Here is a 13,631-nt window from a genome sequence, read left to right as displayed (position 1 = left end):
TACTAATCTTTTGTTGAATATTAACAACTCAATTTATCATCTGGTAGGAGGGTCCATCACTAATCTTTATATAACACGTAACAACTGAAATTACGAAAAGGTAGGAGGGTCCATCACTAATCTTTATGTATAAAGTAACAGCTGAAATTACCAACAGGTATGAAGGTCCATCACAAATTAAATATAAAAAGTAACTACTGAAATTTACAACATAGAGAAGGGTCGATCAATAATCTTTATATAAAACGTATCAACTCAATTTACCAACAGTTAGGAGGGTCCATCATATTTTTTGTCAAAAGAGTAACCACTGAAATTATCAACAGGTAGGAGGGTCCATCACAAATCTTTTTGTAAAATGCAACAACTGAAATTACCAAAAGGCAGGAGGACCCATCACTAATCTTTATATAACACGTAACAACTGAAATTGCGAAGAGGTGGGAGGTTCCATCACTAATCTTTATGTATAAAGTAACGGCTGAAATTACCAATAGGTATCAAGGTCCATCACCAATCTTAATATCAAAAGTAACTACTGAAATTAACAACAGGGTGGAGGGTCCATCACTAATTTTTCTATAGAATGTAACCACTGAAATTGCCAACAGGGAGGAGCATCCATCACTGATCTTTATATAAATAGTAACTACTGAAATTGCCATGCGGGAGCAGGGTCCATTACTTATCTTTATATAAAAAGTAACTACTGAAATTACCAACAGGTAGATGAGTCTATACTAATCATTATATAAAAATTAACAACTCATTTCACCAACTGGTAGGAGGGTCCATCACTAATCTTTATATAATACGTAACAACTGAAATTACGAAGAGGTAGGAGGTTCCATCACTAATCTTTATGTAAAAGGAACGATTGAAATTACCAATCGGTATCAAGGTCCATCACTAATCTTTATATAAAAAGTAACTAGTGAAATTTACAACAGAGAGGAGGGTCGATCATTAATCTTTATATAAAACGTATCAACTCAATGTTCCAACAGGTAGGAGGGTCCACCATATTTTTGTATGAAGAGTAACTACTGAAATTATCAACAGGTAGGAAGGTCCATCACGAATCTTATTGTAAAAAGCAACAACTGAAAATACCAAAAGGGAGGAGGGCCCATCACTAATCTTTATTTAAGAAGTGACAACTCACATTTCCAACGTGCAGCAGGGTCAATTACTCATCTTTATATGAAAAGTAACTACTGAAATTAACAACAGGATGGAGGGTCATTCACTAATATTTCTATAGAATGTAACCACTGAAATTACCGACCGGTCGAAGGGTCCAACACCAATCTTTAGATAAAGAGTAACTATTGAAAATGCAAACAGGTCGGATCATCCATCACTGATCTTTACATAAATAGTAACTACTGAAATTACCAACAGGGAGGAGGGTCCATTACTTATCTTTATATAAAAAGTAACGACTGAAATTACCAACAGGTAGAAGTGTCCATACTAATCTTCATATAAAAAGTAACAACTCGATTTACCATCTGGGAGGAGTGTCCATCACTAATCTTTATACAAGAAGTAACTGCTCAAATTACCAATAGGTAGAAGAGTCCATCACTAATCTTTACATAAAAAGTAACTACTGAAATCACCAAAAGGGACAAGGCTCCATCATTCAACTTTATATAAAATGTAACTGCTGAAATTGCCAACAGATTGGAGGCTCCATCACTAATCTTTATATAAAACGTAACTACTGAAATTACCAACAGGAATCAGGGTCCATCACTAATCTTGATATAAAAAGTAACCACTGAAATTAACGAAAGGGAGGAGAGTCCAGCACTCATCTTTTTCTAAAAAAATAACAACGCAATTTGCCATCTGGTAGGAGGATACATCATTCATCTTTATATAAAAAGTAACCACTGAAATTAACGACAGCGAGGAGGGTCCATCACTAATCTTAATATAAAAAGTAACGACTGAAATTAGCAACAGGGAGGAGGGTCCATCACTAATCTTTATATAGAATGAAACTACTGAATTATCAACAAGTGGAAGTGTCCATACTAATCTTTTGTTAAAAAATAACAACTCAATTTGCCATCTGGTATGAGGGTCCATCATTAAACTTCAAATAAAAACTGAAATTAACAACAGAGAGGAGCGTGCATCATTTATCTATACAAAGCATGTAAACAATGAAATTACCAGGAGGCAGGAGGGTCCATCACTAATCTTTATATAACACGTAATAACTGAAATTACGAAGAGGTAGGAGGCTCCATCACTAATCGTTATGTGTAAAGTAACTGCTGAAATTACCAACAGGTATGAAGGTCCATCACTAATCATTATATAAAAAGTAACAACTCAAATTACCAACTGGTAGGAGGGTCCATGACTAATCTTTATGTATAAAGTAACTGCTGAAATTACCAACAGGTATCAAGGTCCATCACTAATCTTTATGTAAAAAGTAACTACAGAAATTTACAACAGGGAGGAGGGTCGATCCTTAATCTTTACATAAAACTCATCAACTCAATTTACTAACAGGTAGGAGGGTCCATCATATTTTTGTACAAAGCGTAACCACTGAAATTATCAACAGGTAGGAGGGTCCATCACGAATCTTTTTATAAAACGTAACAACTGAAATTACCAAAAGGCCTGAGGGCACATCACTAATCTTTATTTAAAAAGTGGCAACTCACATTTCCAACGGGTAGCAGGGTCCATCACTAATCTTTATATAAAAATTAACGACTGAAATTAACAACAGGTTGGAGAGTCCATCACTAATATTTACATAAAAAGTAACTACTGAAATCACCAACAGGGAGGAGGGTCCATCAATAAACATTATATAAAATGTAACTACTGAAATTTCCAACAGATTGGAGGCTCTATCACTAATCTTTATATAAAAAGTAACCACTGAAATTAACAACAGGAAGGAGGGTCCATCACTAATCTTCTTTAAAAGTAACGAATGAAATTAGCAACATGGAGGAAGGACCATCACTAATCTTGATATAGAATGTAATTACTGAATTATCAACAAGTAGAACAGTCCAAACTAATCTTTTATTAAAAACTAACAACTCAATTTACCATCTGGTAGGAGAGTCCATAATTAATGTTTAAATAAAAACTGAAATGAACAACAGAGTGGAGCATGCATCATTTATCTCAATAAAGCATGGAAACAATGAAATTACCAAGAGGTAGGAGGGTCCATCCCAAATCTTTATATAACACGTAACAACTGGAATCACGAAGAGGTAGGAAGGTCCATCACTAATCTTTATGTCCAAACTAACTGCTGAAATTACCAACAGGTATGAAGGTCCATCACTAATCTTTATATTAAAATTAACCACAGAAATTACCAAAAGGGAAGAGTGTCCAACACTAATCCTTATATAAGAAGTAACTACTCAAGTAACCAAGAGGTAGGAGGGTCCATCACTACTTTCCATATCGGAAGTAACCACTGCATTACCAAGAGGTAGGAGTGTCAATCACTAGTCTTGATATGAAACGTAACAACTCAAATTACCAACACGGAGGAGGGTCCATCATTAATTATTGAATAAAAAGTAGCAACTGAAATTACCTACAGGTTGGAGGGTCCATCACTAATCCTTATATAAAAAGTAGCTACTCAAATTTCCAACAGGAAGTAGGGACCATTATTAATCGTTTTATGAAAAGTAACTATTGAAATTACCAACAGGCAGAAGGGTCCATCACTTATCTTTATATAAAAAGTAACTACTGAAATTGCCAGCAGGGAGTAGGGGCCATCATTAATCTTTATAAGAAAAGTAACTACTGAAATTACGAACAGGGAGTGGAGTCCATCACGAATCTTTATATAAAATATAACGACTGAATGACCAACAAGTAGAAGAGTCCATACAATCATTATATGAAAAGTAACAACTCAATTTACCAAGTGGTAGGAGGGTCTATCACTAATCCTTATATAAAAAGTAACTACTGAAATTTACAACAGGGAGGAGGGTCGATCATTAATCTTTATATAAAACGTATCAACTCAATTTTCCAACAGGTCGGAGGGCCCATCATATTTTTTATATAAAGAGTAACTGAAATTACCAAAAGGCAGGAGGGCCCATCACTAATCTTTATTTAAAAAGTGACAACTCACATTTCCAACGGGGAGCAGGGCCCATCACCAATCTTTATATAAAAAGTATCTGCTGAAATTAACAACAGGGTGGTGGGTCCAGCCCTAATATTTCTATAGAATGTAACCACTGAAATTACCAACAGGTAGGAGGGTCCAACACCAATCTTTATATAAAACGTTACTACTGAAAATGCCAAAAGTTCGGAGCATCCATCACTGATCTTTATATAAAAATTAACTACTGAAATTAACAACAGATAGGAGGGTCCATCACTAATCTTTATATAAAAAGTAACTAATCAAATTGCCAATAGGTAGAAGAGTCCATCACTAATCTGTACATAAAAAATAACTACTGAAATCACCAACAGGGAGGAGGGTCCATCACTAATCTTTATATAAGAAGAAACTACTGAATTTACAAACAAGGAAGAGGGTCCATCACTAATCTTTATTTTAAAAAACATCTACTGAAATTACCACCTTGCAGGTGGGTCCATCACAAATTTTCATATAAAAAGTAACTATTGAAATTATCAAAAGGGAGGAAGGTCCATCACTAATTTACATAAAGTGTAACTGCACAATTTAATCTTGTTATAATATTAGTGCCAGCGAATAACTTCAACTATAGTTTGATGAACCTACTAACTGAGCTCAATCGCGTTTACATTTCCACAGTGTGGAAAGGATAATGCAGTGACTGATAGTTTGATTAGTTGCTCTTGCCTGTGTGCACACACAGAAGGAGGCACACGCACACGTGGAGAATTATGATTTTAAAATTGCCGTCAAATCTACAACTTATATATTTGTGGTGTTTGCTGAGATTGTAAGACCCCTAAGAATAATCCAAAAATAAATGTGCAGCATCTGTTTAAAGTTACACAATTCATAAATTATACATTAATGTTCAATTAGTAAAATTCCTGACCTCCTACAGTGCTCATTAGTCAGGTGCTGATACCATGAGAGATAAGGCAAATATATTCAAAAGGAAGTACCAACCAAAACGCATCTCCCTGAACACACGGACAATGTCACTACCCATCGAGAGCAGAGAAATCACACCCAGCTCCATTTTGTGTTTGTCGATAATTATCAGGTTCACAAAATAAAAGAATTTAATATAAAAACTCAACAAATCAAAAGAATTAAAAAAACAAATCTGTGAATAAAATAATACAATAGCGCCAGACTGAGTAAAACTGAGTGAAGGATCATTTAATTGATCACCTCGATCCATATCACCCTTCAGAATATTCACTACCTCAGGAATAAGTATGGTGCTGGCCTGCACTGCAAGTAAATCTTACCAACTGGTGCTCCCAGTGCAGAATTTCGGACATCCAGAACTGGGTTGTGGAAATCAGCGGGACTCATTGAGTTTCACTGGGCAGCTGTCTGTGCCGCACCTGATGTGGAGAGTTGATCGTAACAGTCGAGAAGTGCCCGATCCAAGAGCTAACAGCTGTTGTACTGATGGGGAAGGAGGGACTTGATATCACATTTAACAAGCCAACGTTCCTCCCTCTCATTTTAATATTTCAGTCTAACCTTCCTTTAATATACTTATTACAGAACATCACAATCTTGGAACGCCTGTCACCACCATGGTTGAAGGTCCAAACAGGGGAGAAGATCCAACATCATCAACAAGAATGAGAATAGACACCGGTAGGTTCAGAACAATCTTTCAAATATCAATTGTGTCCGGATAAAGGGTCCAGATCATGAAAAATATCCTGTTGTTCAAACAGGAAGAAGAAACCGAGCATATAGTGTGTAGATAAAAGAATGTGAGTGACCATCTACCGGACCCTGCGGTCACAGTTGGAGGGATCTCAGTATTGGAACTGTCCAATAGACAACTGATGTTATGGACTGTAAGGCGGATAGAAACAGTCACTCAGATTGGTCTTCCTGAGTAACAGTGTGAAACCAGGGAGCAGTGGGAGGCAGCCCGAGTGGGAGATAGGTGAGAGGAGGTGGGGTACAGGAATAGGAGAGCGAGAGTGGTGCGAGATTCTATATTCAGGGGAATAGACAGACTCTTCTGCAGACCTGAGCAGGTCCAAGTCATACGTTGCCGCCCTGGTGCCAGGGGGAAGAACTTCCTGGAACAGGTGGGACCATCTCTGGAAAGGAACGGAGAGCGGAAAATAGTCATGGTCGGAATCAATAACACGGTTCGAATTACGTTTATAAAGGGAATATTAAAATTTGAGCTCTGGACTGAAAAGCATGGCCACAGGTTGGTGATCTCCGAATTGTTGTGCACTGGGCCCTTACTGAGGACAACATGACGCTGGTGAATGTGTGGCTGGAGGGCTGGAGCAGGAGTGAAGGGTTCATGTTCTTGGGACATGAGGGAGAGTTCAGGAAGACGGGAACGGAAGGTTACGATCTCAAGCAACCAACAAAAACGGTTTGACAGACTGGGTGTATGGAGCAGTGGGAGGGTTTCACCTGATAAGACTGGAGCGTGTGAAATATCCGGAACTGAGACTAGAGAGAGAAATAATAAAACTGTTGGAGTAGGAACAGAAGATTTATGAATTTTTGAAAAGAGATTACCAAGAAAAAAGGAAGGAGTTTTTTGAAGTAGTGACAGAAGATGTAACTTGATATCTAAAAATTAAAAAAAACGAGAACGTGTCAACATTCCAGTGAATTGGAGTTCAGATTGTGTGTTATGTCTGTGAATCTAAAAATCATTCCAAACACGTTTGGAAAGTTAGACTCTTGAGGGATGTGATATGGTATCGATCAGACAGGGCTGGATTGGATGAACTTTTGGCGAGATACAAAATATTGCCTACAGTTTCTAAAAATGATGGCAGATATGAAAATGATGGTTTCAAAGAATCAACGTATCACAGTATCAAACTATCGACAGTAAAAGTATTCCATACAAAGATGTCGATACAGCATCTTCAGCGAGAGTGAGGAGGGTGTGGAGCCATATTTCGAGACAACTGTGGAGAAGGATTTGGCTCTGAATGTAATAGCCGAGGTGGATTAGTCACTCAGCTCAGAGACAACGTACCCGAGGCTGTTAAAGGAAGTCAGAGAACAGATAGGAGGGACTCTGACCATATTTTTTCAAAACTCACAATTTTTGAACACGCAATTGTTAATGAAAATATCCAGGTGGACTGAAAGAGACCAAGTAATGTCTGTGTTAAAACAGGGAGAATGTGGCAATCAGATAACCAGAGACTTATTAGACAACGTGAGAGGGGAGAGATACAAAAGGGTCCAGAGGGTCCAGAGGGGCAATTTTTTCACTCAAAGGGTGGTGAGTGTCTGGAACGAGCTGCCAGAGGCAGTAGTAGAGGCGGGTACAATGTTGTCTTTTAAACAGCATTTGGACAGTTACATGGGTAAGATGGGGAAAGAGGGATATGGGCCAAGTGCAGGCAATTGGGACTAGCTTAGTGGTATAAACTGGGCGACATGGACATATTGGGCCGAAGGGCCTGTTTCCATGTTGTAACTTCTATGATTCTATGATTCTATGATTCTATAATTTTATTTGTGGGCAAACTTCTCGAATCTGTAATTTCACGTCGAATCATTTATGATTCAGTGAAGGCTGGAACGGATTATCTGCAGACATTTGACATTGTAGTTGACAAATTTGATACAGCCTTATTGAGACGTGACTAAAAAGATCAATGGATTGTAACACATGCGGTATATATGAGTTTTCAGAAGGCATTTGATAATGTGGCTCACAGGAGGCGGCACCCGTTTGGTGTAAGAGGAAATTTAACCGCCCGGATGGAAGGTCGATAATATGTTTAGTTTTCTCCATTGTTGTTCACAGACCGAACACTGCGATCACTGAGGTCTTGACAAAGTCTGCCGGTTAACAACTGTTCCAGTTGACGGAATTCTATCGGGACAGACGAGAACAGGCAGTTGAAGAAGGGATGGACGGAGTTAGCTCATTGTCAACACACGAGTGACATTTCAGTGGACAAGAACATCGGGTAAGTGGGAGGGGAACGGGATGAGTTTGGATTATTTAAACATTACAGAACCAACAGGATATCAGAACTGGTTGTCGTGGTCCATATTGGTACCAACGATATAGGTAAAAAAGGGATGAGGTCTGGAAGGTGAATTTAAGGAGTTAGCCGATAAATTAAAAAGCAGGACATCAAAGTTAGTGATCTCAGGATTAGTACCGGTGCCACGTGCTATTGAGTATAGGAACAGGAGAATAGACAGGGTGAATGCGTGGCTGCAGGGATGGTGTAGGAGGGAGGGATTCCGATTCCTGCGACATTGGGACCGGTTCTTGGGAAGATGGGACCTGTACAAGCGTGACGGGTGACACCCGAGCAGGACCGGGACCAATGTCCTCGCGGGGGGGTTTGCGAGTGCTGTTGGGGAAGGTTTAAACTAGAGTGGCAGGGGGATGGAAATCTGAGCGCGGAGTCAGAAGGGAATAAAATTGAGAGCAGCAAGAGAGGGGAAGACCCAGGGGAAATCTACAATACAAATAGGACAAACAGTTGTTCAAGAACAAGTGAGAGGGAAAAGCGTAGAGCAGCTGAAAGGAAGTGTGCGACAGATTTATTAACAACGAGAAAGCGTATGGCGATTAACACAGCATCAAAGCTGTGGCAGGGGGTTGGGAACCTGAGCAGGGAGACAGAGGAAAGCTTGTCAGGAAGGGGCACAATGTATGGAGTAAAAGGTAAAGTGTTAAAAAAGGAAAAAGCAGGAACTACGTGTCAGAAAACATATTTGAAAGTTCTTTATCTGAAAGCACGTAGCATTCGTAACAAAATGGACGAGTTAACGGCACAAATAACTACGTATGGGTATGATCTTGTGGCTATTACAGAAACATGGCTGCACGGTGACAACGACTGGGAATTAAATATGCCAGGGTATTTAACAATCCGGAAGGACAGGCAGGAAGGAAGGGGATGTGGGGTGGCTATGATAATAAAGGAAGGAATCACTGTAATACAGAGAAATGATATTGGAACAAAGGATCAGGATAATGAAACAGTTTGGGTGGAGATGAGGAATAATAAGGGGAAAAGAACACTAGAGGGCGTAGTATATAGGCCTCCAAATGGTAGCAACTCTGCTGGAAGAAGTATTAATCAGGAAATAGTCGGGGCATGTAACAAGGGAACAGCTATAAGTATGGGGTATTTTAACTATCATATTAACTGGATAAATCAAATTGGGCAGGGCAGCCTTGAGGAAGAGTTTATTGAGTGTATTAGGGATGGATTTCTTGAGCAGTCTGTAACTGAACCTACAAGTGGGCAAGCAACCTTGGACCAATCCTGTGCAATGAACCAGGATTAATTAATAATGTCCTAGTGAAGGATCCCCTTGGAATGAGTGACCATAACATGGTTACATTCCATATCCAAGTAGAGAGTGAGAAGATTGGTTCTCAAACAAGCGGACTGAGCTTGAATAAAGGAGACTATGATGGTATGAGAGCGGAATTGATTAAAGTGGACAGGGAAAATAGATTAAAGTGTAAGGCGGTACATGAGCAATGGTGTTCATTCAAGGAGTTACTTTACAACTTTCAAAAAAATATATATTCCACTGAGGAAAAAAGGGTGTAAAAAAAATGATAGCCATCCGTGGCGAAGTAAAGAAATTAAGGGTAGTATCCGACTAAAAGCAAGGACATATAAGGTAGCCAAACTTAGTGGGAGGATAGAAGATTGGGAAGTCTTCAAAAGACAGCAAAAAGTTACTAAAGGTTTGATTAAGAAAGGGAAGATAGATTATGAAAATAATTTAGCTAAAAAATATAAAAACCGATAGCAAGAGATTCTATTGTTATATCAAGAGAAAAAGGGTGGCTAAGGCAAACGGGGGTCCCTTAGAGGATGAGACCGGGAAATTAATGGTGGGAAACATGGAGATGGCAAAAATGCTGAACAAATATTTTGTTTCAGTCTTTACGGTAGAGGACACTAAGAATATCCCAACACTGGACAAACCGGCGGCTCGAGGCGGGGAGGAGCGAAATAGATTAAAGTCACCAAGGAATTGGTACTCAGTAAATTAATGGGACTCAAGGCTGATAAATCCCCTGGACCTGATGGCTTACATCGGAGGGTCTTGAGGGAAGTGGCAGTAAGGATTGTGGATGCTTTGGTAATAATTTTCTAAAATACACTGGACTCGGAAAAGGTCCCGGAAGATTGGAAAACTGCTAATGTAACACCCTTATTTAAAAAGGGTAGTAGGCAGAAGGCTGGAAATTATAGACCAGTTAGCCAAACATCTGTGGTAGGTAACATTTTGGAGACAGTAGCAGAACATTTGGATAAACATAATTTAATAGGACAAAGTCAGAATGGCTTTACGAAGGGGAATTCATGTCTGACAAATTTGCTTCAGTACTTTGAGGTCATAACGTACAGGGTGGATGAAGGGGAACCAATGGACATAATGTATTTAGACTTCCAGAAGGCATTCGAAAAGGTGCCACAAATAAGATTATTCCTCGAGATGAAGAATCACTGAATTGGGGGTAATATTCTGGAATGGGTGGTGATTGGTTATCTAACAGGAAGCAGAGAGTTGGGATAAATGGTTCATTCTCGGACTGGCAACCAGTAGCCAGTGGTGTTCCGCAGGGGTCGGTGCTGGGTCCCCAATTCTTTACAATCTATATTAACGATTTGGAGGATGGGACCGAGTGTAACGTATCAAAGTTTGCAGATGATACAAAGATGGGAGGGAAAGTGGAGAGTGAGGAGGACATAAAAAACCGACAGGGGGATATAGACAGGCTGGGTGAGTGGGCGGAGATTTGGCAGATGGAATACAATATTGGAAAATGTGAGGTTATGCACTTTGGCAGGAAAAATCAGAGAACAAGTTATTATCTTAATGGCGAGAAACTGGAAAGTACTGCAGTACAAAGCGATCTGGGGGTCCTCGTGCAAGAAAATCAAAAAGTTCGTATGAAGGTGCAGCAGGTGATCAAGAAGGCCAACGGAATGTTGGCTTTTATTGCTAGGGGGATAGAATATAAAAACAGGGAAGTATTGCTGCAGTTATATAAGGTATTGGTGAGACCGCACCTGGAATACTGCATACAGATTTGGTGTCCAGACTTAAGAAAAGACATACTTGCTCTCGAGGCAGTACATAGAAGGTTCATTCGGTTAATCCCGGGGATGAGGGGGTGGACATATGAGGAGAGGTTGAGTAGATTGGGACTCTGCTCATTGGAGTTCAGAAGAATGAGAGGCGATCTTATTGAAACATATAAGATTGTGAAGGGTCTTGATCGGGTGGATGCTGGAAGGATGTTCCCAAGGATGGGTGAAACTAGAACTAGGGGGCATAATCTTTGAATAAGGGGCTGCTCTTTCAAAACTGAGATGAGGAGAAACTTCTTCACTCAGAGGGTAGTAGGTCTGTGGAATTTGCTGCCCCAGGAAGCTATGGAAGCTACATCATTGAATAAATTTAAAACAGAAATCGACAGTTTCCAAGAAGTAAAGAAATTAGGGGTTCCGGGAAGCGGGCAGGAAATTGGACATGAATTTAGATTTGAGGTTTGGATCAGATCAGCCATAATCTTATTGAATGGCGGAGAAGGCTCGAGTGGCCGATTGGCCTACTCCTGCTCCTATTTCTTATGTTCTTATGTAACTTAGAATCATAGAAGGTAACAGAAGAGAAACAGGCCAAACGGTAAAAAAATGGATCAAACTGCAATTATAGTGAATTTGAAACAATGAAAGGCAGTGGTGAAAATACCCAGCGGATCGGTCAGTGTCTGTACAAAGGACAGGGTAATGGTTCGGATACAACTCTTGAGTGGACCGAAAACAAAGTAAAACAGTTTTAGTGGAACTGGGAAAAGGGCATATCGGAGGCGACAAACAGGAGTTCGAGGGAATTTCATGAGTTGACTGAACTGGAATGTCCTTCAGGAAATTAAGGAACTGAGAGGTGACAAAAATTCCCTGCGGAGTAAATGAGAGACATTTCAAGAACAAAAATGTTAAAATGGTGAAAATGTCAAAGAGCCGAACAGGGAAACGAACCAAACAAACTGTGGAGAGCGCGAAACCGAAGCCGTGGAGGGTTTTATTCTCCCCCATTCATCACCGGGGGTTAATACTACCTTCAGCGGACTCACAATCCGGGCAGTAGAACTTGCGGAGGAGCGTCACTCCCCGGGAGAGCACTTTAGGAAATTGCATGCCATCAGCCCATAAAATGCTGTCAATTACTTTTAATGGAATCCAGGTAAATAGAAGTGAAAATGTGGCAGGGTTGGAATGGACGGGCGATCTGACACCACCTGCTGAAGGTGGAAATCTCGGCAATCGAGTCACAGAGTCATGGTAAAGAGGAGCAGGAGTAGGCCATTCGGCCCTTCGAGCCTACTCCGCCATTCAATAGGATCATGGCTGGTCCTCGATCTCAATACCATATTCCCGCTTTTAGAAGTTTTTACAGTCTGCTTTTTTGTTCCATGCAAGTAATCTATATTTCCCTCTTAATCAATGTGTCTGTGCGCAATATAGCGCTGATATTACTGACTGTATCTGTGTTGCTTGTCGAGCTGATATTACTGAAAGTGTCTGTGCTCAATATAGCGCTGATATTACTGACAGTGCTTGTCCTGAATTTGGAGCTGATGTTACTGACAGTATCTATGGTGATACTATACAGCTTAATGATGACAGTATTTGTGAGAATTATAGGGTTCTTACACTGACGGTGTCTGTTTTGATTCCATAGCTGGTATTACTGACAGTATCTGTGCTTAATATAGGGCTGATATTACTGACTCTACCTCTGCTCAATTTCGCCCTGTTATTACTGACAGGACCCCTGCTCAATATAGGGCTCATGATTCTTGCACTATCTGTGATGATGAAAGAGCTGGTGTAATAAAAATATTCATTCAATTACATAGAATGTTGCAGCTCAGGAACAGCCCACTTTGCCCAACAGGTCTTTGCCTGGATTTATGCTCCACACGAGCGTTCTCCCACACTACTTCCTCGCACCCTATCAACTGATATTTCTATTGCTCGCCCCCTCACGTATTTATCTGTCTTCCCCTGAAATGCATCTGCACTTTTCGCCTCAACCATTCCATGTGGTAACGAGTTGCACATTCTCACCACTCTCTGAGTAAGCTGTATCTCCTGAATACTATCTTGGATTCATCAGTAATATTTGAAATTCATGGCCTCTAGTTTTGGACTGCCCTCAAGGGGAAACATCTTCTCTCGGTCTACCCGAAGGAACCCCTTCCGAATATAAAAAAAAATCGATCAGGTAATCGATCAGTCTTCTCCTTAATAGAGAAAATAGACACAGCCTGTTCAGTCTCTAATGATATTGTTACAGAAATAATGCATTAAACAAGTAACGACAGGAATGAAAGGAAAGCAATGCCGGACAGGAACAATCCAGGCCATAACCTTCTCCCTTAGGACCGGATTAATGCAGGCAATC

At 39.9% G+C, this 13,631-nt stretch overlaps 1 long non-coding RNA gene across 9 annotated transcripts in view; it reads left to right on the top strand.

Moving 5' to 3' along the window:
• Nucleotides 1–13,631, top strand: part of LOC137313856 (uncharacterized) — a 271,375-nt gene that overhangs the window by 75,938 nt on the left and 181,806 nt on the right. For all 9 annotated transcript variants that reach the window (XR_010961095.1, XR_010961093.1, XR_010961094.1 and 6 more), the window contains 2 exons: nucleotides 5,721–5,816; nucleotides 7,972–8,137. This is a non-coding gene — a long non-coding RNA (uncharacterized lncRNA). The remainder of the gene's footprint in view (nucleotides 1–5,720; nucleotides 5,817–7,971; nucleotides 8,138–13,631) is intronic.

Source organism: Heptranchias perlo, unplaced genomic scaffold (genome assembly GCF_035084215.1).
Source record: "Heptranchias perlo isolate sHepPer1 unplaced genomic scaffold, sHepPer1.hap1 HAP1_SCAFFOLD_49, whole genome shotgun sequence".
Lineage (NCBI taxonomy): Eukaryota > Metazoa > Chordata > Chondrichthyes > Hexanchiformes > Hexanchidae > Heptranchias > Heptranchias perlo.
The sequence above is the reverse complement of the archived record's forward strand: the minus strand, read 5'-3'. Positions and strand labels throughout refer to the sequence as shown.